Source organism: Rattus norvegicus, chromosome X (assembly GCF_021556685.1).
Source record: "Rattus norvegicus strain SHRSP/BbbUtx chromosome X, alternate assembly SHRSP_T2T, whole genome shotgun sequence".
Lineage (NCBI taxonomy): Eukaryota > Metazoa > Chordata > Mammalia > Rodentia > Muridae > Rattus > Rattus norvegicus.
In genome coordinates, this window is record NC_141554.1 from 155,294,331 (window position 1) to 155,320,375 (window position 26,045).

Here is a 26,045-nt window from a genome sequence, read left to right on the forward strand (position 1 = left end):
TCTACAGATTCAATGCAATCGCCATCAAAATTCTAACTCAGTTCTTCATAGAGTTAGAAAGAGCAATTTGCAAATTCATTTGCAATAACAAAAACAAAAAACAAAAAACCCAGGATAGCAGAAAGTATCCTCGACATTAAAAGAACTTCTGGGGTAATCACCATCCCTGACCTCAAGCTGTGTTACACTGCAATAGTGATAAATCCATATGGTATGGGTACAGAGACAGGCAAGTAGATCAATGGAATAGAATTGAAGACCCTGAAATTAATGCACATATCTATGGTCACTTGATCTTTGACAAAGATGCTAAAACCATCCAATGGAAAAAGGATAGCATTTTCAATAAATGGTGCTGGTTCAACTGGAGGTCAACATGTAGAAGAATGCAAGTTGATCCACTTTTATAGCCCTGTACAAAGCTTAAGTCCAAGTGGATCAAGGTCATCCACATAAAACCAGATACTCTCAAACTTATAGAAGAAAAAACGGGGCAGAATTTCAAACACATGGGCACTGAGGAAAATTTCCTCAAGGAAACACAAATAACTTATGCTCTAAGATCCAGAATTGACAAATGGAATCTCATAAAACTGCAAAGCTTCTGTAAGGCAAAGGACACTGTCATTAGGATAAAATGCCAATCAACAGATTGGGTAAAGATCTTTAACAATCCTACATCTGATAGAGGTCTAATAACCAAAATACACAAAGAACTCAAGAAATTAGACTTCTGAGAATCAAATAACCCTATTAAAAATGGACTACAGAGCTAAAGAAAGAATTCTCAGATGAGGAATATCAAATGCCTGGGAAGTACCTAAAGAAATGCTCAATATCCTTAGTCATGAGGGAAATGCAAACCAAAACAACCCTGAGATTCCATCTCATACCAGTCAGAGTGGCTAAGATCAAAAACTCAGGTGACAGCAGATGCTGGTGAGGATGTGGAGAAAGAGGAACACTCCTCCATTGTTGGTGGGATTGCAAGCTGGTACAACCACTCTACAACAAAGACACATGCTCCACTATGTTCATAGCAGCCTTATTTATAATAGCCAGAAGCTGGAAAGAACCAGATGCCCTTCAACAGAGGAATTGATACAGAAAATATGGTACATCTACACAATGGAGTACTACTCAGCTGTCAAAAACAATGACTTCAGGAAGTTCATAGGTAAGTGGATAGAAAGTATCATTTTGAGTGAGGTAACCCAATCACAAAAAAAAAAAAAAACCTGCACATATTATGCACTTACTGATTAGTGGATATTAGCCCCAACACTTGAATTACCCAAGATACAATCCACAGACTACATGAAGTTCAAGAAGAAGGATGGCCAATGTGCAGATGCTTCAGTCCTTCTTAAAAGGGGGAACAAAAATATTTATAGGAGGAAATACGGAGACAAAGATTGGAGCGGAGACTGAAGCATTTGCCATTCAGATCCTGCCCCACTTGGGGATCCACCCCATACATATATACAGCCACCAAACCTAGAAAATATTAATGAAGCCAAGAAGTACATGCTGACAGGAACTTGATATAGCGGTCTCCTGAGATGCTCTGTCAGAGCATGTAGAATACAGAGGCATATGCTAGCAGCAAATCATTGAACTGAGAACGGAGTCCCTGTTAGAGGAATTAGAGAAAGGATTGAAGGAACTGAAGGGGCTTGCAACCCCATAAGAACAACAATATCAACCAACCAGAGCTCACAGGGACTAAACCACTACCAAAAGACTACACATGGACAGACCCATGGCTCCAGCTATATATGTAGTGGAGGATGGCCTTTTGGGGCACCAGTGGGTGGAGAGACCCTTGGTCATGTCAAGTCTGGACTCCACCCCATCCCAAGTGTAGGGGAATGTCAGGGCAGGGAGGCAAGAAGGGGGTATGGTTTTGGTAGGAGGAGAACCTTAGAGAAGAAAGGGGAGGGGGATTTCCTATGGGGGCTTATGCATGGGAAACCAGGAAAGAGAGTAACATTTTAAATATTAATAAAATATTCAATAAATAAATCATTACCATTTTATTACTAAATTGCAAATATTGCTGTTTTGACACACTATAATTAATACTGTCGTTACATTAACACTTTTATAATTGCATTAATTTCATTTCCCTTGGCTTAAGATATACTTCTATGGTACATTTTTAATTTTTTATGACATTATTTCTAATAATACAAACTGACCTACAAATAGGCACAAGAAAAGCCTAAAGTGACTCTATAGGTGTTAAGAATCTGTCCCTTTTATGACAGAAGACTGGAGCAGCTTCTTTAGAAAGTGAAGACCTTGGTCCTTATGCCTCAATAGATTCTGTGATCTTTATATTGTTGACCTTACATATATGAAGTAATTTTAATGTTACAGTCCTGAGCCATGTTGAATCAAACAGTGCAGGCTCTGATAGCATGTGGGCTTCATATTAGAAGGTGCTAAAAATGTCCTAGCATACCCATATACATTAGTTGTATTTCTTAAAAAGGCAAGCATTATGCACATTTAGTATATCCATTGATACTAGACAGTGTTGATGTATAATAACTTTATTAGGACCTTACTGTTCACACATTTGTCTGCAATCACAGATCAACACTCTATTCCTTAAGCCAATCTCACCCTCCCAAAAAATGTTAGGGCAAAATGGAACCATCAGAACCCAGCTCTCTTACTACAGTAAGATCTAAATATTGTAACATACCTGAATTGGAAGACAATGACCTTCAATTTTGTATGAGCATGATAGAGGCCTTAAAGATGAAATGAATGAGTCCCTTAAAGATATACAGGAAAAATACAATAAAACAGGTTCATGCATTTAAAGATGAAATAAAGATAAAAAAATACAGGAGAACTGGTCTCTGCTGTTAAAGACTAGACTAACAACCAGTACTGTATGGAATACAAGAAAATGTAATCAAATAGGAGAAGGAAATGAATAAAATTGTTCAAGACCTGAATATGGAATAAAGCAATAAATAAAACACAAACTGAGACAATTGTGGAGATTGAAAATCTAGGGAAGGGAAAATGAAATACAGATGCAAGCTTTTCCAACAGAATATACGCTATTGAAGAGAGAAACTCAGGCTCTGAAGGTACTATAGAATAAATTGATAAATTAGTCAACAAAACTGCCAAATTCAAAAAGCTTCCAACATAAAACCTTCAGAAAATTTGGGAAACTATGAAAAGACCAAACCTAAGAAAAATAGGAATAGAAGAAGATTCCCAACTCAATGGCCTAGAAATTATCTTTTAAAAAATCACAGAACATGTCCCTAATGTAAGGAATGAGATCCCTGTAAACATATAAGAAGTTTATAGAACACCAAATAGAGTAGAGCAGAAAAGAAAATCCTCCTCCCATATAATAGTTAAAGCATAAATTACAGAACAAAGAAACAATATTAAAAGCTGCAAGGAAAGGCCAAGTAACATAAGAAGGCAGAATTATATCTGACTTCTCAACAGAGGCTCTAAAAGCTAGAAGGACCTAAGGACATGTCTAAGGACTAAGAGACCACAAATGAGAGGCCAGACTATTATACACAGCAAAACTTTTAATCATCATAGATAGAGAAAACAAAATATTCAATGACAAAACCAAATTTAAACCACATCTTTTCATTAATCCACCCAGACCTGAGCTAATTGAGGGGGGTTGCAACCTTATAGGAAGAACAACAATGTCAAACAACCAGACATCCCCAAGCTCTCAGGGGCAACCCATCAACCAAAGAGTACACATTGAGGGATTCATGGCTCCAGTCACACATGTAGCAGAGGATGACCTTGTTGGCATCAATGGAAGGAAAAGCCCCTGGTCCTGTAAAGGCTCAATGCCCCAGGGTAGGGGAATGTCAGGGTGGGGAGGTGAGAGAGAGTGGGGGTAAGTTGTAAGTCGGGGAGCACCCTCATCAAGGCAGTGGGAGGGGAGGTTGTGGGGTTTCTGGAGGGGAATCCAGTAAAGGGGATTACATTTGAAATGTAAATAAAGAAAATACCCAATTAAAAAAGGAAGGAAAATTTCCACTCAATGAGGTAATGACATAAGGAAGCAAGAGAAAAGAAACACACTAAAATACAAACACACACACACACACACGCACACACACACACACACACACACACACACACACACACACACACTAACAACAACATAAAAAGACCAAAGAATTGACAGTCATTGGTCATTAATATCTCTCAAAATCAATGGACACGCCCTCCCCCAAGAAAAAGGCAGGTTAGCAGAGTGAATGCGAAAGCAGGAGCCTTCATTCTGTTGTATGCAGTACACCAGCCTCAGCAATAAATCTAGAATTTGACTCAGGTTAAAGGGCTGACAAAAGGTTTTCCAAGGAAACAAACCCAGAAAAGCTATAGTAGCCATTCTAATATCTAATAAAAAAAATTCAAGCAAAAGTAGTCAAAATACATGGGAAAGGTTTTTCATACCGATTAAAGGAAAAATCCACCAAGCAGATGTCTCATTTCAAAGTGTCTATGCACCAAAATGCAGGGGCACCCAATTCTTTTTTCTGTCCTAGCAATAGCTCTTTTTCATACCAAAAGTCTCAAATTGGTTTCATTTGAATTTCCTTGTTTTTTTTACTTATTCATTTTACATCCCCCTCACTGCTACCTCCTAGTCACCACCTTCCACAATCCTTCCTCCATTTCTCCTCCCCTTCACCTGTGACCTGAGGACCCCCTGAGTTTCCCCTCTGCCACTTCAAGTCTCTGTGAAGCTAGACCCTTCCTCTCCCACAGAGGCCAGACGTGACAGCCCAGATAAGTAGAATTATCCCACATACAGGCAACAGTTTTGAGATAGCCCCTGCTCCAGTTGTTCAGGATGTACATGAAGACCAAGCTGCAATTCTGCTACATACATGCAAGGAGGCTTAGGTCCAGTAGTATGTTCTTTGGTTGATGGTTCAGATTCGGAGAGACCAAAGGATCCAGGTTAGTTGACTCTGTTGGTCTTCCTGTCGAGTTCCTCTCCCTTTCAGGACCCACAATCCTTCCTTCTATTCTTCCATAAGAATCCCAAACCTCCACCCACTTTTTGGCTGTGTCTGAATCAGCTGCTTTGTGGAGCCTATCAGAGGACAAGATTTTCCTGCCTGCAAGCAAAACAGAATAATATTGACAGTGTTTGGCTTTTTGCTTGCCTAGTGGTCTCAAGTTGGGCTGGTTATTGGTTGGCCATTTCTTCATTCTCTGCTCCCTCAACGAGGCGTGCATTACTTATAAACAGGATAAATTTTACGTTGAAAAGTTTTGTGAGTGTGTTGGTGTCTCTATTGCTCTACTGCAGTTCCTGTCAGGATACAGGTGGTGGCCTCTTCAGGTTCTATAACCCCAATATAGTGAGTCACCACTTAGGTCAACCCAATTATTCTTGGGTGCCTCCCATATCCTAGGTCTTCCTCTTATCCTAAAGATGTCCTTCTTCTCACCCCTGTCAGTGGCAGATTTCCAATCATTTTCATGGCCATCTCTCCTGTCCTTTCCCACACCTAATCCTGAATCCTCTGTTTCCCTCCCCAACCCCACTCTCTCCTAGTTCCCTCCCTCAATCTGCCTCATATTGTAAAAGAAAAACTATTAAAGTTTAAATAAAACATTGATCACCACAGGTTAATAGTGGAAGATTTCCACACCAGACTCTCACCAATTGACAGGTTATCAAGACAGAAATTACACAGAGAAATAAGGAAATTGATATATGTTCTGAAACAAATGTATATAACAGATATCCACAGAACCTTTCACCCCAAACAAAAGAATACACATTCTTCTCAGCACCTCACAGAAACTTCTCTAAAATTGACCCTATAATTGGATACAAAGTAAGCCTCAACAGATATCAGAAGAGTGAAACAATCCCATGTATTCTATCACATTATTAAAGATTAAAGTTGGACTTCTTCAACAACAGAATTTTCAGAAAGCTCACAGACTAATGGAAATTGAGCAATTCTCTACTCAATGATCACTTGGTCAGGGAAGAAATAAAGAAATTAAAGAATTTCTAGAATTCAATGAAAATGAAGGCACAGCATATACAAACATATGGGACACAGTTGAAAGCAGAGCTAAGATGAAAATTCATATTACTAAGTGCCTTCATAAAGAAATTGGAGGTATCACATAACAACTTAACAGCACAAATGTAAGCTCTAGAACAAAAAGAAGTAAATACACAAAACAGAAGAAGACAGCAAAAAATAGTTAAACTCAGTCCTGAAATCAATCAATTAGAAAAAAATAAAAATATAAAGAATCTACACAAAAGAGAAACAAGCCAAGAAAGAAATAGTCCCAAATAATATAATGTACTTCAGTGTGATTTAACCAAGCAAGTAAGAGGTCTGAACAATAAGAACTTCAAGCCTCTGAAGAAAGAAATTGAAGAAGACATCAGAAGTTGGAAAGATCTCCCATGCTCATGGATTGGCAGGATTAATATAGTAAAAATGGCTATTTTACCAAAAGCGATCTACAGATTCAATGCAATCCCCATCAAAATACCAATCCAATTCTTCAAAGAGTTAGACAGAACAATTTGCAAATTCATCTGGAATAACTAAAAACCCAGGATAGCTAAAACTATCCTCAACAATAAAAGGACTTCAGGGGGAATCATCATCCCTGAACTCAAGCAGTATTACAGAGCAATAGTGATAAAAACTGCATGGTATTGGTACAGAGACAGACAGATAGACCAATGGAATAGAATTAAAGACCCAGAAAAGAACCCACACACCTATGGGCACTTGATTTTTGACAAAAGAGCCAAAACCATCCAATGGAAAAAAGGTAGCATTTTCAGCAAATGGTGCTGGTTCAACTGGAGGTCAACATGTAGAAGAATGCAGATCGAACCATTTTTATCACCCTGTACAAAGCTTAAGTCCAAGTGGATCAAGGTCCTCCACATCAAACCAGATACACTCAAACAAATAGAAGAAAAATTGGGGAAGAATCTAGAACACATGGGCACTGGAGAAAATTTCCCGAACAAAACACCAATGGCTTGTGCTCTAAGATCAAGAATCGACAAATGGGATCTCATAAAACTGCAAAGCTTCTGTAAGGCAAAGGACACTATGGTTAGGACAAAACGGCAACCATCAGATTGAGAAAAGATCTTTTTCCAATCCTACAACACATAGAGAGCTAATATCCAAAATATACAAAGAACTCAAGAAGTTAGACTGCAGGGAGACAAATAACCCTATTAAAAAATGAGGTTCAGAGCTAAACAAAGAATTCACAGCTGAGGAATGCCAAATAGCTGAGAAACACCTAAAGAAATGTTCAACATCTTTAGTCATAAGGGAAATGCAAAGCAAAACAACCCTGAGATTTTACCTCACACCAGTGAGAATGGCTAAGATCAAAAACTCAGGTGACAGCAGATGCTGGCCAGGATGTGGAGAAAGAGGAACACTCCTCAATTGTTGGTGGGATTGCAGACTGATACAACCATTCTGGAAATCAGTCTGGAGGTTCCTCAGAAAATTGGACATTGAACTACCTGAGGACCCAGCTATACCTCTCTTGGGCATATACACAAAATATGCCCCAGCATATAACAAAAACACATGCTCCACTATGTTCATAGCAGCCTTATTTATAATAGCCAGAAGCTGGAAAGAACCCAGATGCCCTTCAACAGAGGAATGGATACAGAAAATGTGGTACATCTACACAATGGAATACTACTGTGCTATCAAAAACAACGACTTTATGAAATTCGTAGGCAAATGGTTGGAACTGGAAAATATCATCCTGAGTGAGCTAACCCAATCACAGAAAAACACACATGGTATGCACTCACTGATAAGTGGCTATTAGCCCAAATGCTTGAATTACCCTAGATGCCTAGAACAAATGAAACTCAAGACGGATGATCAAAATTTGAATGCTTCACTTCTTCTTTAAAAGGGGAACAAGAATACCCTTGGCAGGGAAGGGAGAGGCAAAGATTAAAACAGACACAGAAGGAACACCCATTCAGAGCCTGCCCCACATGTGGCCCATACATATACAGCCACCCAATTAGACAAGATGTATGAAGCAAAGAAGTGCAGGCCGACAGGAACCGGATGTAGATCTCTCCTGAGATACACAGCAAGAATACAGCATATGCAGAGGCGAATGCCAGCAATAAACCACTGAACTGAGAACGGGACCCCCGTTGAAGGAATCAGAGAAAGAACTGGAAGAGCTTGAAGGGGCTTGAGACCCCATATGTACAACAATGCCAAGCAACCAGAGCTTCCAGGGACTAAGCCACTACCTAAAGACTATATATGGACTGACCCTGGACTCTAACCTCATAAGTAGCAATGAATAGCCTAGTAAGAGCACCATTGGAAGGGGAAGCCTTTGGTCCTGCTAAGACTGAACCCCCAGTGAACGTGATTGTTGGGGGGAGGGCGGTAATGGGGGAAGGATAGGGAGGGGAACAGCCATAAAGAAGGGAGGGGGAGGGGTTAGGGGGATGCTGGCCCGGAAAGTGGAAAAAGGAATAACATTGGAAATGTAAATAAAAAATACTCAAGTTAATAAAGAAACAATGGGAAAAAAATAAAAAAATAAAAGTTGAAAAAAAAAAGAATCACAAAACCAAGAGCTGTTTTTTTTCTTTTTGAGAAAAATGAACAAGATAGACAAACTGTTAGACAAACAAACTAAAAGCCACAGAGACAGTATTTAAATAAACAAAATCAGTAATGAAAAGGAAGGCATGACATAAAGTGAGGAAACTCAGGAAATCATTATTTTACTTCAAAAGCCTTCACAAAAAAGAAAATCTAAATGAGTTTGATGATTTTCTAGACAGATAACTCTTACCAAAATTACACCAAGATAAGGAAAGCAATTTAAAAACTCCTATAACCCCTAAGGTAGTAGAAACAGTCATTAATATCTCCCAACCAAACTAAGCCCATGATCACATGGTTTTAGTACAGAATTCTACCAGATGTTCAAAGAGGGGTCAATACAAATACCACTCAAACTATTCTATAAAGTAGAAACAGAGGAACTTTGCCAAATTCATTCTATGAGGCCACACTATCCCTGATACTTAAACCAGACAAAGATTCCAAAAAGAAAAAGAATTTCAGAACAATCTCCCTCATGAACACTAAAGCAAAAAAAAAAAAATCATCCACCATAATTAAGTGGGCTTTATGCCAGGGATGAAAGAATGGTTCAATATATGAACATTGATCCCTGCGATCCACCATATAAACAAACTGAATGCAAAATATTTGGATCATTTCATTAGATGCTGACAAAGCCTTTAAAAGAATCCAACACCCCTTCATGATAAAAGATTCAGAAAGATCAGGGATACAAGGAACTGACATAAACACAATAAAGATAATATACAGCAATCCAATAGCTAAAATCAAATTAAATGGAGAGAAACTCAAATTCCAGTAAAATCAGGGACAAGATAAGGCTTCCCACTCTCTTATTACATATTCAATATAGTACTTCAACTCCTAGCTACAGCAATAAGACAACTGAAGGAGATTAAGGGGTTACAGATTGCAAATGAAGAAATCAAAGCATAGCTTTGTGCAGATAATATGATAATATATACAAGTGATCCAAAAAATTGACCAGAGGAGTTCTATAGCTGAAAAACACTTTTAGGAAAGTGGATGGATACAAAATTAACTCAAATAAATTAGTACCAGCATACACACACACACACACACACACACACACACACACACAGAGACGCACACACATACATACATACACACATACATACATACATACATACATACATATATATACATATATATACATATATATACATATACACACACAGACACACACACAGACACACACACATACATACATACACACATACATACATACATACATATATATACATATATATACATATATATATATATACATACACACACACACACACAATAAAGGAGCTATGAAAGAAGTTAGGAAAATAGTCCCTTCACAATGACTACAAACAATATAAAATATCGTGGTATAATTCTAACCAAGCAAGTAAAAGATCTATATGACAAGAACTTCAGATCTTTGAAGAAAAGTTGAAGAAAGTATCAGAAGACGGAAAGATATCCCATGCTCATGGATTGGTAAGATTCACAAAGTAAGAATAGTGATATTACCAAAAGCAATCTAGAGATTCAGTGCACTTCCCATCAAAATTCCAACACAATTCTTTACAGACCTTGAAACAATTCTCAACTTTATATGGAAAAAAAAAAGCAAAACAGAACAGCAACAAACCCAAGATATCTAAAGCAATCCCGTACAATAAAAGAAATTCTGAGCAGATCATCATTCCTGATTTCAAGTTTTACTTCAAAACAATAGTAATAAAAATTGCATTGTATTGGTGTAAAAACAGATAAGTTGATTAATGGAACCAAATCAAGACCCAAAAACAAACCCACATACCCAAGGACACTTGATTTTTTTTTTTTTTTAACACAGAAGCCAGATCCATACAATGGGGAAAAAAAAGAAAGCTTTTTAAACAAATAGTATGGGTCTAACAGGGTGTTTACATGTAAAAGAATGCAAATAGATCCATATTTATCACCCTGCACAAAACTCAAGTCCCAGTGGATCAAAGACCTGAACATAAAACCAGATACACTAAATCTAATGCAAGAGTGGGAAATCACCTTGAATGTATTAGAGCAGGAAGCAACTTCCTTAATAGAACATGAATGGCTCAGGGTCTAAAATCAACAATTGATAAATGCAACCTCATGAAACTGAAAAGTTTCTGTAAGTCAAAGAGCATTGTCATTAAAACAAATTAAGGAGACTACAGACTAGAAAAGGATCTTTACCAACCTAATCTAACTGAGGTCTAATATCCAAAATGTACAAAGAACTCAAGAAGTTAGACATCAACAACCTAAGTAACCCAATTAAAAATAGGGTACAGAGCTAAATAGACAATTCTTAACAGAGGAACTTCCAATGGCCAAGAAGCACTTAAAGAAAATTTCCTGAAATTCCCAAGCAAATGGATGGAACTAGAAAATATCATCCTGAATGAGGTAACACAGTCACAAACGAACACACAGGCTTTGTGCTCACTGATAAGTGAATATTAGGCAAAGAGCTTGAAATAACCATGATACAATTTAAAGACCATATGAAGGTCAAGAAAAGGAAAGAGGAAAGTATGGGTGCCTCAGTCCTACTTAGAAGGGGGAATAAAATAATCACAGGAGGTTGAGGGTCAGAGGGACTTGGCAGGAAGAGAGGAGGGGAAGAGGAAAAAGGGGCGACAGGACTAGGTGTGGGAGGAGATGGGCAAGATGTACAGAGGGTCAGGAAGCTGAACAGAAATGTGTAACAATGAGTGACAGGGAACTGGGGGTAACTACTAGAAATCTCAGATGCCAGAAAAGCAAGAGGCTCCAAGGACCCCATAATGATAACATTAGCTAACATATCCAACCGAGGGGAGAGAGAACCTATAGAGATCATATCCAGAGGTTGCACATGTGCCCCAGATGAGGGATGGGGGTACACACTCTTCACACAATTTTAACTCAGAATTGTTCCTATGTAAAGAAAATACATGGACAAAGAGTAGAGCAGAGACTGAAGGAAAGGCCATCCAGAGACTGCCCCACCTGGGGATCCATCCCATTTGCAGCCACCAAACCCAGACACTTGGTGATGCCAAGAAGTGCTTGCTGACAGGAGCCTGATATGGAAGTCTCCTGAGAAACTCTGCCAAGAGCCTTACTGATACAGATGAGGATGCTTGCAGTCAACCATTGGATTGAGCAGGGGACCCTAATGGAGAAGTTAGGAGAAGGGCTGAAAGAGCTGAAGGGGATTGCAACCCCATAAGTACAACAATATCAACCAGTCAGAGTTTCCATAGTTCCCAGGGACTAAACCACCAACCAAAGAGTACACATGGAGGGACCCATGGCTCCAGCTGCATATGTAGCAGAGGGTGGCCTTGTTGAGAAGCAATGGGAAGGGAAACCCTTGGTCCTGTGAAGTCTTGATGCCCCAGTGTAGGGGAATGCTAGGGTGCTAGGTCGAGAGTGGTTGGGTGGGTGGGTGGGGAACCCTTGTGGAGGCAGGGGAGGGGAGTGTATTTGGGGACTTTCAAAGGGGAAACATGGAAGGGGGCTAACATTTGAAATGTAAGTAAGCTAAATAACCAGTAAAATTTCAAAGTCCTTACTCATCAAGGAAATTCAAATCAAAAGGAGTCACGAACTCCATCTTACAGCATCAGAACAGATTAAGACTAATAATTCACAGATAGCACGTGCTGCTGAGGAGGAAAGCAAGGAGAACATTCTACCATTACTGGTGGGGCATGTAAACTGGAACAAGCACTTTGGAAATTTGGCACAGACTCAGTAGAGCTTGGGGAATCTTGCGCAAGGATTGAGCAAACGGTCTACACAGGAAAACCAACTGAGTCAACTAACCTTGGGGCTTGGGGACTCTCGGAGGCTGAACCACCAAGCAAAGATCTTGCATGGGTTGGACTGAGCACATATACACCAGATTTCCAGCTTGGTCATCATGTGTGTCCCCCAACAACTAGAACAGAGGCTGTTCCTAAATCTGTTACCTGCCTGTGGATCACATTTCCCTCACAGGGCTGCCTTATCTGCTCTCAGTGGGAGAAAATGTACCTGCCCTGCAGAAACTTCATGTACCAGGGTGAGAGTTAGCCACGTGGAGGTCCACCCTCTCAGAAGAGGAGGGGTTACGCATTAACGTACTATGTGAGCGGGGACCAGGAAGAGTAGGGGCAATGATAGGGTAGTAAATAAGATAAATGGAAAAAACCTTTATAACTTCTATTTATGGAATTAAAATTATCGTTTGTGAATGTAGGTAATCTACAAAGTTTTCTCTATACCTTCCCACCAGCTCAATGTTTCCCACTTTTTAATACATTCAATTGATTGTATTTTCAAATTATCTTCATTAATATGTATTACTATCACAAAGTAAATAAGTGGCATCAAGATATTAGAGGAAATTGTCCAGTTAATACAAATAATGTTGTTGAAGCACATATGCAACCAAGAAAATGTCATAACTGGGTTTAATTATTCTTAGACTCTTAGAATTACCCAAATATCCCAAATAATGGCAACATGTTGATATTACAATAATGAAAAATAAATAAAGGACTTTTGATGGAATTTTATACTCATAAGGAAATTATTTCAAGATAAATACTTGAAAAATTGTCACTGTCCTATTATTCATCCTGGGAGTTTAAATTCTAGGAAAATAATTTCAATGTTATTAGAGTATATTTCTTAAATATAACTGTCAAAACTGTCCTTAATTATTTCTTTCAAAATTGGAAAATAATAGCAATCTATTAAATGTCAATTATAACAAAAATTGTAAATTTGATATTTGCTACTGAAAATGCACACGTTATTATACTCTTTCGGCTTGGATCCATGTATATCAGAGCTATTTTTCAGATGTATGAGCACATTTAAAATAAATCTCTAGATCTTAGCTTTATGATAGTCTTTTGAATTACTGTTAGTACTGAACATTGATTCAAATAAATAATAGTTCTTTATTTGATTATATTTATTTGTTTTATTTATGAAGAATCAATTGATATATTAATGTTTCTAAGCGATTTATTTCTCTCTAGTTTACAGAGTCTGTGTCTTTAAGTATTTGATGGGATACATTAGTTTTGGTTTATGTAAAAATAGGACATAGATCATACCAGTTAGTTTTTGCATCCATAGGTTGTATGGATGTGGAAATAAATTCTAATTAAACAACAAAATATGTACCAACTTGGTAAACACGTTTTCCTACAACTATCTACTAAACAATGAACTATGACTATTATTTATGTAACATTTATACTATATTAAATATAAATATAGATACTTTAATGTTTATGTATTATATGCACATATAATGACAGTTCATATAAGATACCTGAGAATTCACAGATTGTTTTGGTATATTCAGTTACTTCTGCTTCTATTATCAATGGAAACAAAGTATTTACATGTACATCTTTATTAACAAAGTGTCCTTGCCTGAACCACTATACCTTTTTTTTTTGTCCCTATTTCACACTTCTGTATTAGTAGTTCTCAACCCCTTTGACATTGTCCTCTATTCCTGTTCTCACAAAGTTTTATTTTCCTTCATAATTTGCAAAATAAAATTTTACTTGTTTTTGTTGATGATTCAGTAAAAAATATCTTAGTAATTCATATTCTCTTCAAAATCATATTCATTACTCCTATTCATATCATGATTCTTTAGGTTCCCATGTAATTCTTATTGTACCTCTGTGGTAGCTTTGTGCATAGTGATTCTTCTAAGAGCATCCACAAACCTCTTTTCTCTTTTGTGTACTTTAAGGGTTAAAGATCACATACTTTCTATATGTTTTCTTAATACATAACATAGTGACTCATATGGTATAGGCATCAAAAATATGTTGGAGTACATTTTCCCAGTGAAAATAATTAAATAAGTGACTGCCACAGCTACACTATTATGAGATGCCATAAATGTTGCATAAACTTACCCCTCTAATAATCCTGATTACATAATACTTTTCATAATCTTCTAAATCTATACTTATAAATAAACTTTTCCAAGGATTCTGGGAATTGATGACTGTAACTGGAAATATGACAAAGGCTTTATTGCAATATGACACAACACAAGAAATTGACCAGATGTTAAATACTCTGCATATGTTTCTTGTGCACCTCAGTTTTGTGTTTGCAAAATATTAACAAGGGAGTCATTCTTCAAAATTACCTATGGGATTCATGTGCACCAAGCCCATTACTTTCCCATGTGTGCCTAAAATAATGGTGGTTGAGATGGCTTTGCTTCTGTGTTCTCTACACACGTCTAAATAAGAATGTGACTATAGGGACTCATGAGACATATTCAATAGCTTTGGAGTTGTTTGTAATTCTTTCCTTCCCCAGCAGCTATTTTCCAGCATGAAAATACAAGAGTCAACTATGAGGTTCAGATATCAAATTAAGTATCTGGAGTTTTTTGTTGTTATTGTTGTTGTTGATATTGTTGTTGTTATTTTACCAATTGAATACAATATAATATTTTAGAAAATGCATGACATAAAGAACTGATATTTATTTATAAATACTAAATTGAGAGGAATTCTGTCAGCTATTGTTTATCCAGTTGTTAGGACCTAATGTGTATTGAGTGATTCATAGTTTATAAGACTTTACCAGGCTGTTAGTAGCTATAAAGCTTTCAGAAATTATATAACTGTGTCTATTTTGCTTTTCTGCTTAGCTAAGTGTAATAAGGCCTCTTTCCAATAGGTATTAAGTTATCAAAGGTAGTAAACACATTTTATTGAACACATTAAATATCATAGTTGTGTTATTAATAATAACATTTTAGCTTATATATTATAAAAGCACACTTAATTGTTTTAAATGGATTTTTATGATTCAAAATACACATACTTTTAATCTTTTAAAATTCTGTGTATGGGTAGGTGTGGACACCAGAGGTGTCAAATCTCTAGTGTAGAAGTTTACTGGAGGTTGTGAATGATCTGATTTTATAGGTTGGGTCCTATGGAAAATCAGCAAACACCCGTAACAAACAAGCAGATTATATTGTTGTCCCTCATACTGTATCTCCTCTATCTACTTCATGATTAGTAAAATTCAATAGTCATCATTTGTTTTTGGCTTTGCCATGTAAGTTTCCTAAACTAATGTAATGAAGTGATACTGTGATATTTATGTAAGTTATGAACCTATGTATCATTCATTATTCTAAAATCTCGCTTATCTCTTCAAAGATCACGAGAAAGACAAATAAAGGGTCAAATTCACCTTTACTTAAACCGGATCTACATCAAGAGATGTTTACTAAAACACAATATTGTAAGTGATAATACATGACATAGATTGTTCAGGTAGTTTAAAAGTCTAAGTAGTACTGGTAATTTATAAAGTTGGCTTGAAGTATAGCTAATCTTAATTCAAAACTCTGTGTAAAAATACTATTGCTACTTCACTTATCCTCATCATAACAATAATTTAAAATAAATTTAGAATATTAAATATATATTAAGGAATATGAAACACAAAAATCTATAAATCATTAATATAAGTACATATAAGGAGTAACATTTTCCTATAAGTAACACTCTAGCAGATGTACAATCATTTTTAAAATTTAGATCTGCCTCTTTCCACAGCTACCTATGCCATCGAATTTATAAGCTGGGCTTAAAAGTGTGTATGCTACTTTGTTATAAACTATCTTATAAATGATGTCATGAACATTTTATAAAGATATCAGATATCATAGTCTTCCAATTGTTATTATGCATTTCAACCCTTTCATTATGGTTTGTACATAAAATTTGAAGTAGCTTAACTAGGTGGCTGAGCAAATACAGATAGCTTCTTTCCAGTCCTTGAAGTGAACTACTGGAAAACACCAAACTTAAACTCATGGGTACTCATTTTTCTTTTTTGAAAAAAGAAGCTGCCTGTCCTATAAATCATTGAGTCTGGTATAACCTTAGCCTCAAAGATCACCATCTTTGGAATAGATAACCAAATAAACCAGCTTCAAATAATTAAACATAAAAGGCAGGAATGAAAAATCAAGAGAGAAGCTAATCACAAAATTCAAGAGAACAGAGCATAATAGAGCTATCATATACACATATCTTCATCCATGGCTTGTGCCTCTGATACTAGAGAAGGAGATACATGGTGGAAAGATTCTGTTATTTTCTTTAACATTTCGATTCCATTGTTATCAACTACCTCAGAAAAATCAACTGGCAGTTACTGGGTGATCAAAGTCTTTTCATCTTCCTATAGAACCACTTTTTGATTCTTCAGGGAAGAGTAGCAGATTGCCTTGGACTTTAGCAAGGGATGACATAAGGTAAGGTAAGGAGTAGAAGAAATATGGTGGAGTTTTTAACACCATCATATATACCTGGGAGAAAGAATTTAAATAAAGACTGGTTTAATTTGAATCATGGTTTCAGTATATGGCTGCTGAACCCTTGCTTTGGGCACAAGGCATAGCAGAATATCATAAAGCCTATGAATATGAATGAGAAAATAACTTTACTTCATGCTGGAAAGGAATCAGAGAAAGAGAGAGGGAACCAGGATAATAGAGCTCCAAAGACTCAGACACAGATATTTTTAACCTACTCCTAATATTTTCTACATATCTTGAATCAAAAGACTACTCCACTGATTGGCTCAGATCAATCACCCCTGAACAGTTCTTAATATAGCAAATGGGATCTTTATTATATACAAGTATATTTTAAAAAAACTGAAGAATATTAAGAAAAAAACTGGCCAATTGAACACCATCTGCAATCAAATCCTTTTCTCTAGAGAAACTATATTCTTCCAAGTTGATATTCAGTCTTGAGGATATAGAACTATTCTCTTTTCTAGTACCTTTGTTTTATTTATCCACTGTTCTATTACCTATGTCTGAGAGGTATGGTACCTTATAGCTTGGATCCTGAATGACCATTTCATAGTGAAAGTATCATGACCCATAGAACATAATCATTTTTGACTGAAATGGAACAAAATACACTGGTGATCCAAGTCATGTGCCTATTGTAGTGTGCAAAGAACACTAGACAGAACTTCCTGTTTCTCAGGGTATTTTGAGAAATAAATAAAAACAGAGAGGGTGTAGTTTTCTATTTATCTTGCTGAGAATAAAGGGTGTATCACTCAGGGATCCCCATTCTCCAGTATTTTAAATGGAAATGGAGAGGCTTTTACCTCAATCTTTAGCACATACCCTAGTCTCCAGCACATACTCCTTTGACTTTAGCTCTTCATTTATTCTCTATTTCCAGGTACTAGCATTTAACTTTCTTCTGATAGTATCAGAGTCAAAATTTCTTCAAGTTGCATGTGTGGGTAGAAGCTGAATGAACAAGTAACAATATCTGCAAGTCATGGAGGTCCCCCTTTTGTTTCACTAGGCATTGTACTACAAGCCTTTTTACAAATATAAAAGACTCTCTTGTTCTGTGATCAAATATCTGGGTTATAAAAATGTACATAGGGCAACTCTATTACAAATTATAATGACTGCTAAATGTTACTAACTGCAGATAACTGAGGCATTTGTAATTGTTCAAAACAGCAAGGGTATCAGGTACTTTATAAAATCTGTCCCGTTTATCTACCTTTATATTCCCTGCCTCCCCAGGCTCACACTTTACACTGTGAGATTGAATTGTTCATTACCTCATTTCAGATTATAACTGCCACATCACCATTTGTAGTTCTCAGATGGTGCTTCTGCAAACAGAATCAGGCAATCAGAATAAAAAAAAAACTTGAAAAAGTCTCAAATTCCAAGACAGTGGGCCTCTTATTGTCCTTTGATGAGAAAAATTATAAGTTTTAGGTTTGACAGAGCATATACTTTAATGTGTAATCTGGAAGACTCTGTATATAACCACTTATCAGTTGCAGGACTACACCATACTGGCTAACCCTGAGAAATATGGAGAATTCACACAGGAGAATAAGAGGTAATACTAACTGTTAATAGAGAAAGACCCATTTCCTGTTCCTACACCACAAAAGAGTTTCTGTGAATTGTCCAAGCTAGTATGGAGCTATTCCGAGATTTGTATTTTTTAAGGTGCAAAATTGCTGAAAACTCTCTTAGTGGTGTAGGGACTCTCCTGGGTATAGGAAGCGGGCTTTTACTTAGTCCTAACTCAAAAAGTTTACCTCAAGCCTCCTAGACAGAAATTCTGCATACTGTGGTTCAAGTCCTGTGCTTGTATCTTTAGCTCATTCTCTCTCTTCTGTAGGAAAATTGGAAAGCAAAATAGCCAGTCTGTATCCCTCTCAAATCTGACGAGTGTCCATCTGCTTCATTCCTTCCCAAGATACAGAGAGGAAGGAACAATTGAAGGGAACATAGTGTCAGGTACTCAAGTGGATATCCAGGACAATCAATCCAGTCTTGATCATGTATTGTCAATGCCCTATTTTCATATTAAACTGAAATGGCAGAATATCACACTGGTAAGCCAAGGTTTGTTTCTACTATTGTGTGCAAAAAAGAATACTAGAAATTGTTTTCATATGGGATTTGAACAAATGAAGACAGATGGGGAGTAGCTTTCCCTTTATGTGGCTGATAATAAAAGACTTCACTCAGAAATCTTTATTCTCTGATTCTCTAAAGTATAAAAGAGGGGCTGTTAACTTAGTCTTTATCATGTACTCCACTAAATTTAGTTGTTCACATATTAACCTTGTCCTCCCCATACAATGACTGCAAGTTACTAGCATTTAAAGTTCTGGATCTTCATGAAGTCAAAGTAAAAGCAAAAATACCTGCAATCTGCACATGTGGATTGAGTTAAAGTAAACAATGAAAATAAGAGCAAAAGATGGAGATGTCCCTTGGATCTTACTGAACATCAGAATACAAAGCATTTTATAAATGTAAAGGTTTGCCCCCAAGAACCTTCCATAATGTATCAGTACACAGATCTATGTTCTAGACTTCTTCCCTAAGTAATACCTCTAATGTAATAGAACAAACATCAAGTTCAACTAAAGCAATAAATAGTTAAATTCAGCCTGAAAGCAGAGCTCTGCCATTGAATTAGAGGGTGTATGAAATGCCAAGAAAGTAATGTTAAGCCCTACTAATGGTTAAATATAATTTCAAAATTAAGATATATATATAACTATATACTGCATTTTAATAATATTTTGTAATATATTTAAAAACTGCTAAAAGATTGATAAGGCATTAATAACAGCTCAAAGTAAAATAAGTTTTGTGATATTTTATAAGATTATGAAACATGTAGACTGGGTCATACTCCATAATATGTAATAGCCTGGCCGCCATATTCATACCATAAAAATTAATAATTGTTCTTTATCAACATTGAGAACAACATTTCTGCCATCCTAACCTCTACTGGATAATATAAACATAATCTGCATGTTACTGCTTACAAACTGCAACACTGGAGCAGACAGCCTAATCCTGAGCAGGACTGACAGTTCTCACAGAAAGGCAGTAGACACCATGATCAGCTAAGTCCTAGGAGACATAGCTGGATAATGGAAGAGGTCCATGGGGGTTATTTTCCTGTTTACAGATCACAGATGATACTATGTGAATTTTCATAGTATGGAGGTTGAATAAAGATTCAGAGACAAGGACAAAATCACCCAAAACATCCTGAAGTGCTATGGGACTCTCCCTTGGGTGTTAAAAGATTTTCCCATATTCCAGACCCAGCAGTTGAAAGTGTACTCGAGCTTCTCAGATAGAAAGACTTTCCTACTCAATTTCTCAGATAAGGATTTTGTAGACTGTCTCCCGAGTCCTGATCTTGAATGTTCTTTTGCTTGCTCTCATTAACAGGAAAACAACTTCCAAGCAAAAATCAAGATACTCATCACACACTCACTATACCCCACTCAGGTCCCAACTGCACCAACTCCTTTTAGTGCATTACAATATACAGAGGGGAAAGGAGCAATTCAAGGTATCAACGGGGCAAGTACATCTCAAGTGAACAACCTGGACATCCAGTTCAATCTTTCTCATTGTGCTACTGACAGTGCTGAGCTGTGAGCAGTTGCTGTAAAGACTATCCAGAGAGTCATGGATAAGCCTTCTTAAGCCTCTGCATCCTGCCACTGCCATCCGTAGCAAGTATTCTCTCAACAGACCTAGTACCAATGCACAGAATAAAGCTTTATTCTAACCTTCTCTTGGGCAGGAAGTTGCTTAACTGCTGCTCTGTGTAGAGAGGGGAGACGTCCATTCAAAAGTTAGCTGCCAATGTTCCAGCTCAACTGGCAAACAGGAAAGATCTCTAAGAAATATCTTGGTCTATACAGGCATTGGGTTTTCTGGTCTATAATAACTTACATAACTCAGAGCTCCAGAGTAAGTAGTACAGGCCCAGAACAAGCAAGGGAATGACAAAATGCTTACTGGTATGGAGAGGTCAGGAACCAGGTTCTACTCATGCCCTGCAGAGAAAGAATCCCAGCTATACCCATCACTGCCAAACCAACAATGTATGTGAGCAAGGCTGCACATTTCAGTCTTTATTGTAATCTGTGGTGGCACCCTGAGAAAACCCAAAGCATTGCATCAACAAATATGGTTTCTGGGACCTAAAAGTTTTAGCCTGAATTTCTAAGGTACTAACTGACTTCAAATTCAGAGTATCGTCTATGACCTTTGGCAGGAAATATGAGACAGAAAGAAAACAAATTCAGGGAACTCTGATCCTAAAGATGATGGAACCCAACTAAAACAGCACCTGTGGTGGATGGAAAAGACAAGTGTTCTCTGCAGATAATTTTTTCAGGAGCAACATCAAAGTCCTCTCAACTCCTGCTAGGAATACAGGGTTTTCAGTTACTGCTAAGGGCTTCCTCCATCAATAGAGCTTCCCTTCCTTACATGTACACACCTGCCAAAAATCCTCACATGTTCAGTAGACATTTCCATTCATCTTCATTCCTAAGTCTTTACTTCTCCCTCTACATTATTGAAACACATATTCAGTTAAGGCATAAGACAAGGGAAATGAAACTCTTAAGACTGATGAACAAGACACAAAGTAGCTTGACAACAGGACTCTCCCAGTGTGACCACCTTTAACTCCATTGAGCTCCAATGAGAGGAGATCCCAGTTGAGGCATGAGTTAACAGGAGTACATCAACCCAAGGTAAGGATAATCAGTGTTCAATTCTAACTGCTCCCATATCCCAGTATTTCATCCCCTGCCTATGCTCCTCATTTGGGAGGTTGTTTCCTGACCTATATAGTCCAGCTGTCCATAATCTGTCATGGCTGTCCATTTAATCCCAAGCTGATACCTCAAATTCCTCAGTGTTGATATCTCAAAACTTTAGGTCAGATAGAACTTCTGGGATAGGGATGGTGAGTTAGAGGGCTCAGAAGCAACATCTAAAGTGTTCGGTTCATTTATTGAATAGGAAGCACCACATTCTCTAAGATAAGGTTTGTGGTCCCAGCCAGCCATACACAAATTTATGCTTATAGTCCTTTCTTGGAAATAAAACTTTTTAATGGGGAATAGGTCTTTGTTTTGATAGAGTTTGAGTACAAAAATGTCCTTTGTCTTTCATTTTGTGTTTATTCTTTATTATACATATATCAGTTGTATAGACACATTCATACTGTATAGACACTAGGATCATCAAAGCACAAAGTATTTCTAGTACCACCCTGTGTTCCTTAAAGCTCGCTCTGCTCATTTTTCCCTGCATCAACCACTGTGCTGGACTCCATCATCATACACTACTTTGGTTTCTTTTCTCTTTCATATTTTTGGAACAAGAATCTATTTATACTTTAATACCAGACATTTTTCTCTCAACACTTGAATCAAAGAGACCATTCTGTACTGTTTTATGCAACAGTTCTCTATTATAGTTACTTATTGCTTAGTAGTATTGTACCATGCAGATTGTTCATTCAGAAATTTTTATACCCATGTGTCTGTTTAGTTACTGGTGACTATATATATATATGTATATATATATATATATATATATATTCTAAATTAGCAATTGGACTTAGGCACATGTTTTTTTCATATACATGCATCTTTTGGTTCATAATTTATAGTGGAAATAGTTGTCCATTTTGCTTCTTCATCACTCTATAATAAAATATCCTAATTAAGTTGATTAAATGAATGAAAGATATTCTCTCAAAATATAAGGATAAAAATTTAAAAATCCTATGGATATGTAATCTCTAGTGTTTGTCATTCTGAATCCTGAAATGGCGGTTACAAGAGAAAAAAAAGAAGCTTTCTCAACTTTGAAAAAAATACTAGTAGTCACATAGTGAAGGTAAAATCTTTACAACTTACCCCTAATGAGTTACATTTCAAAAGTCATAATTTAAAATAATAATATATTACCAGATTGTTGATTTAGAATTTCACATGTTAATATTACTGTCTGCGGACTTCTACTCTACACTACCAAAACAATGTCTATTTAAATTTTTTGTTGTATATTTTGTTTTTTGTTGTTGTTGTTTGGTTGGGATGGTTTGATTTGGTTTTCAATAGAAGGCTTCGATGTGTAATTCAGGCTGTCCTGAAATTAGCTCTGTAGACCAGGCTGGTCTTGAACTCAGAGATTCCTTTGTCTCTGCCTCTAGAATGCTGGGATTAAAGGCATGTGCCACCATTGCCTGGGAATAATTCCCATTCTTCTCACATGCATGTATTCATCCAACTAGTCCCCCAAATGCTTCTATCTTTTAGTATCAAACGTATTCTATTAAGTGCAAGGTAATATCCAGGAATCAGTCTTTTAGTACAGGAACAGTGTCAAAGTTTCTACCTCTGAACTAGTGAGATTACATGTCTTAGGTGTTTGCAAATATATATCTTTGGGAAATACCATGGATATTTCACCATAAACCAAAAAGATTAGTTGGTGAGAGTTAATGGTTGGTTATAAGAATTTTAAAACAGCAAAGTATAGTCCATTAGTTATTAACACTGGTGACTAATTCTCCTCAGATTGAAATGCATCTTTCAGGGTCCACTGAGATTACAGCATGGCTGCATGGATCTGCTGTATGTTTCTACCTATTTTGCTTCCCAGACATCTGTGTTCACAGGTCACTTAGCATGGATACCACCTCTGGAATGTACAGCTTTAACTTGTAAGTGAAGGAGGAAGCAGCTTCGCCCACACTGGTAACAGTGATAGAATCAGCTCCAATTACCTCTGCACTGCCTTCTGTTCTTTATCCTTCTTCTGGAGAGAAAAAAATCTTTTCACCTACTCATCTCTTTCTGATGTTGTTTTCCTTTATGCTCACATGGTATATCATTTATAATATCAACTTACATATAATCTTAGATTTATTTAAAAGATCAAAAAGATCTGTGATGTACATTAATCTTAACCAATGTTTTCAGGTATTCCTTTAAAGGCACAGTCAAAGGGTATGTGGGGATTTTGAAATATGTATAGACCGAGAGTTTTACAAACCTTTCACATTATGGCTTCTTTTATGCCTATGTGTTCAGTTCTCCTTCCTTTCACAAGCAATTATAAGCTATCATGAAGATCTGAATTACTCCTGTCAGTATTTGCTGAAAAAAATTTACTCAGCTAAACATCTAATTCCATTCATTATTAGGTCTCTCCAAAAAACATTAGAGCATGTTATCAACTTTTCTCCAATTTCTAATAATTTGTGACTCTTTCATCAAACACCTTAATAAAGCTACCCTTTATGTTTGTACTTCTGAAATGCAGCTGAGAAATAACTGATTCTTTTGTTTCAATGTTTTTATTCATTTTTTATCACAATCTCAGCCCTTCTTCTTCCTCTCTTCTTATTTCTTATAATGCCACCCCCATTACCCTCTCCCCTTGTCCTCAGAGAAGATGAAGCCCCCCTTGTGTACCACCCTTCCATGGGATACCTAGTAACAGAAGAACTAGGCATATCCTCTCCTCCTGAGGCACAACCAGGCAGTCTAGATAGGGGAAGGAGACTAAAGGCAGACAAAAGTCTGACAACCTTGTTAAGGAAACTGCATGAACAAGATGTGCATCTACCACAAACATATAGGGGCCTAGATCCAGCCCATGCATACCTTTTGGTTGGTGGTTCAAGCTCTATGAATCCCCATGGGCCCAGATTATTTGACTCTATAGGTCTTCTGTGGTGTCCTTGACCACACTTGCTTTCTCAATTCTATCCCACACTATTCAAAAAGACCTCCGGAGGTTTGCCTGATGTTTGGCGGTGGGTCTCTGCAGCTGTCACTGCTGAAATAACTGATTCTTTAAACTCTATATCTTCATGTTTTTGTTACAACCAATTTCCATATCTCAGCTTTGAAATCTCTGTCTCTGTCTCTCTCTGTCTCTCTCTGTCTCTCTGTCTCTCTCTGTCTCTCTGTCTCTCTCTGTCTCTCTGTCTCTCTCTGTCTCTCTCTGTCTCTCTGTCTCTGTCTCTGTCTCTGTCTCTGTCTCTGTCTCTCTCTGTCTCTCTCTCTCTCTCTCTCTGTGTGTGTGTGTGTGTGTGTGTGTGTGTGTGTATCCAGAAAAAAACATAATTGATTTGATATATAAGAAAAAAGAAAAGGTCCACATCATTAAAAAAAAAAAAGAAAAAAGAAAAAAAAGTAATAAGAGAATAGGAAAACAGAAGGGTCAGAAAAGATTAAAAGGAGTTGATTATGGAGGATTCATCACAATATTAGCATTTCAAAGGCTAGATATGCACACAAACCTATTTCTGGTTTGATTCTGAGACAAAGGCCTCAACATAGACGCTAGCCATGCATATTCAAGTCTGAAAACTTGAAGGCTGGAAAAACAAGAGAAGAAAGTATCTCATTTGACATATATGAAACAGAAAGACTGATATACAAGTTAGAAAAAGTTGGGCAGAAGTTACATTTACTCAGGTTTTTTACTTATTCCGGTGTTCAACTTTATGAGCACAACATGCCCAAATTAGGAAGGTACACAACTATGTCCCATTTAATATATTTATAGGTTAGAATCATCCAGAAACCTTCTCATAGTGAGATCCACTAAAATTTGGTTTAAGGATACCAAGGAAAAAAAAACACATATTCATGTTTAGTTCTTCTGTAGAGAAACTGCTACAGGTTTTTCAAAATAAATATAGTGAACTATTGTTAAGACTTTCCAAAGTGTGTGAGTTTCAACTGTACTACATCCAAATCCTAATTAATTATTGTAAGTTTTCAAATAAAAGTTTAGCTATTCCATTTTCTGAGATTGTATCTCTTGGATTTAATATATATTCTACCATAACAAAGATTATGACACTATTTCAAGCTATGACTGATTATTTGCATATCTTTTCTACATCATTCCTAACCACAAATTAATCATAA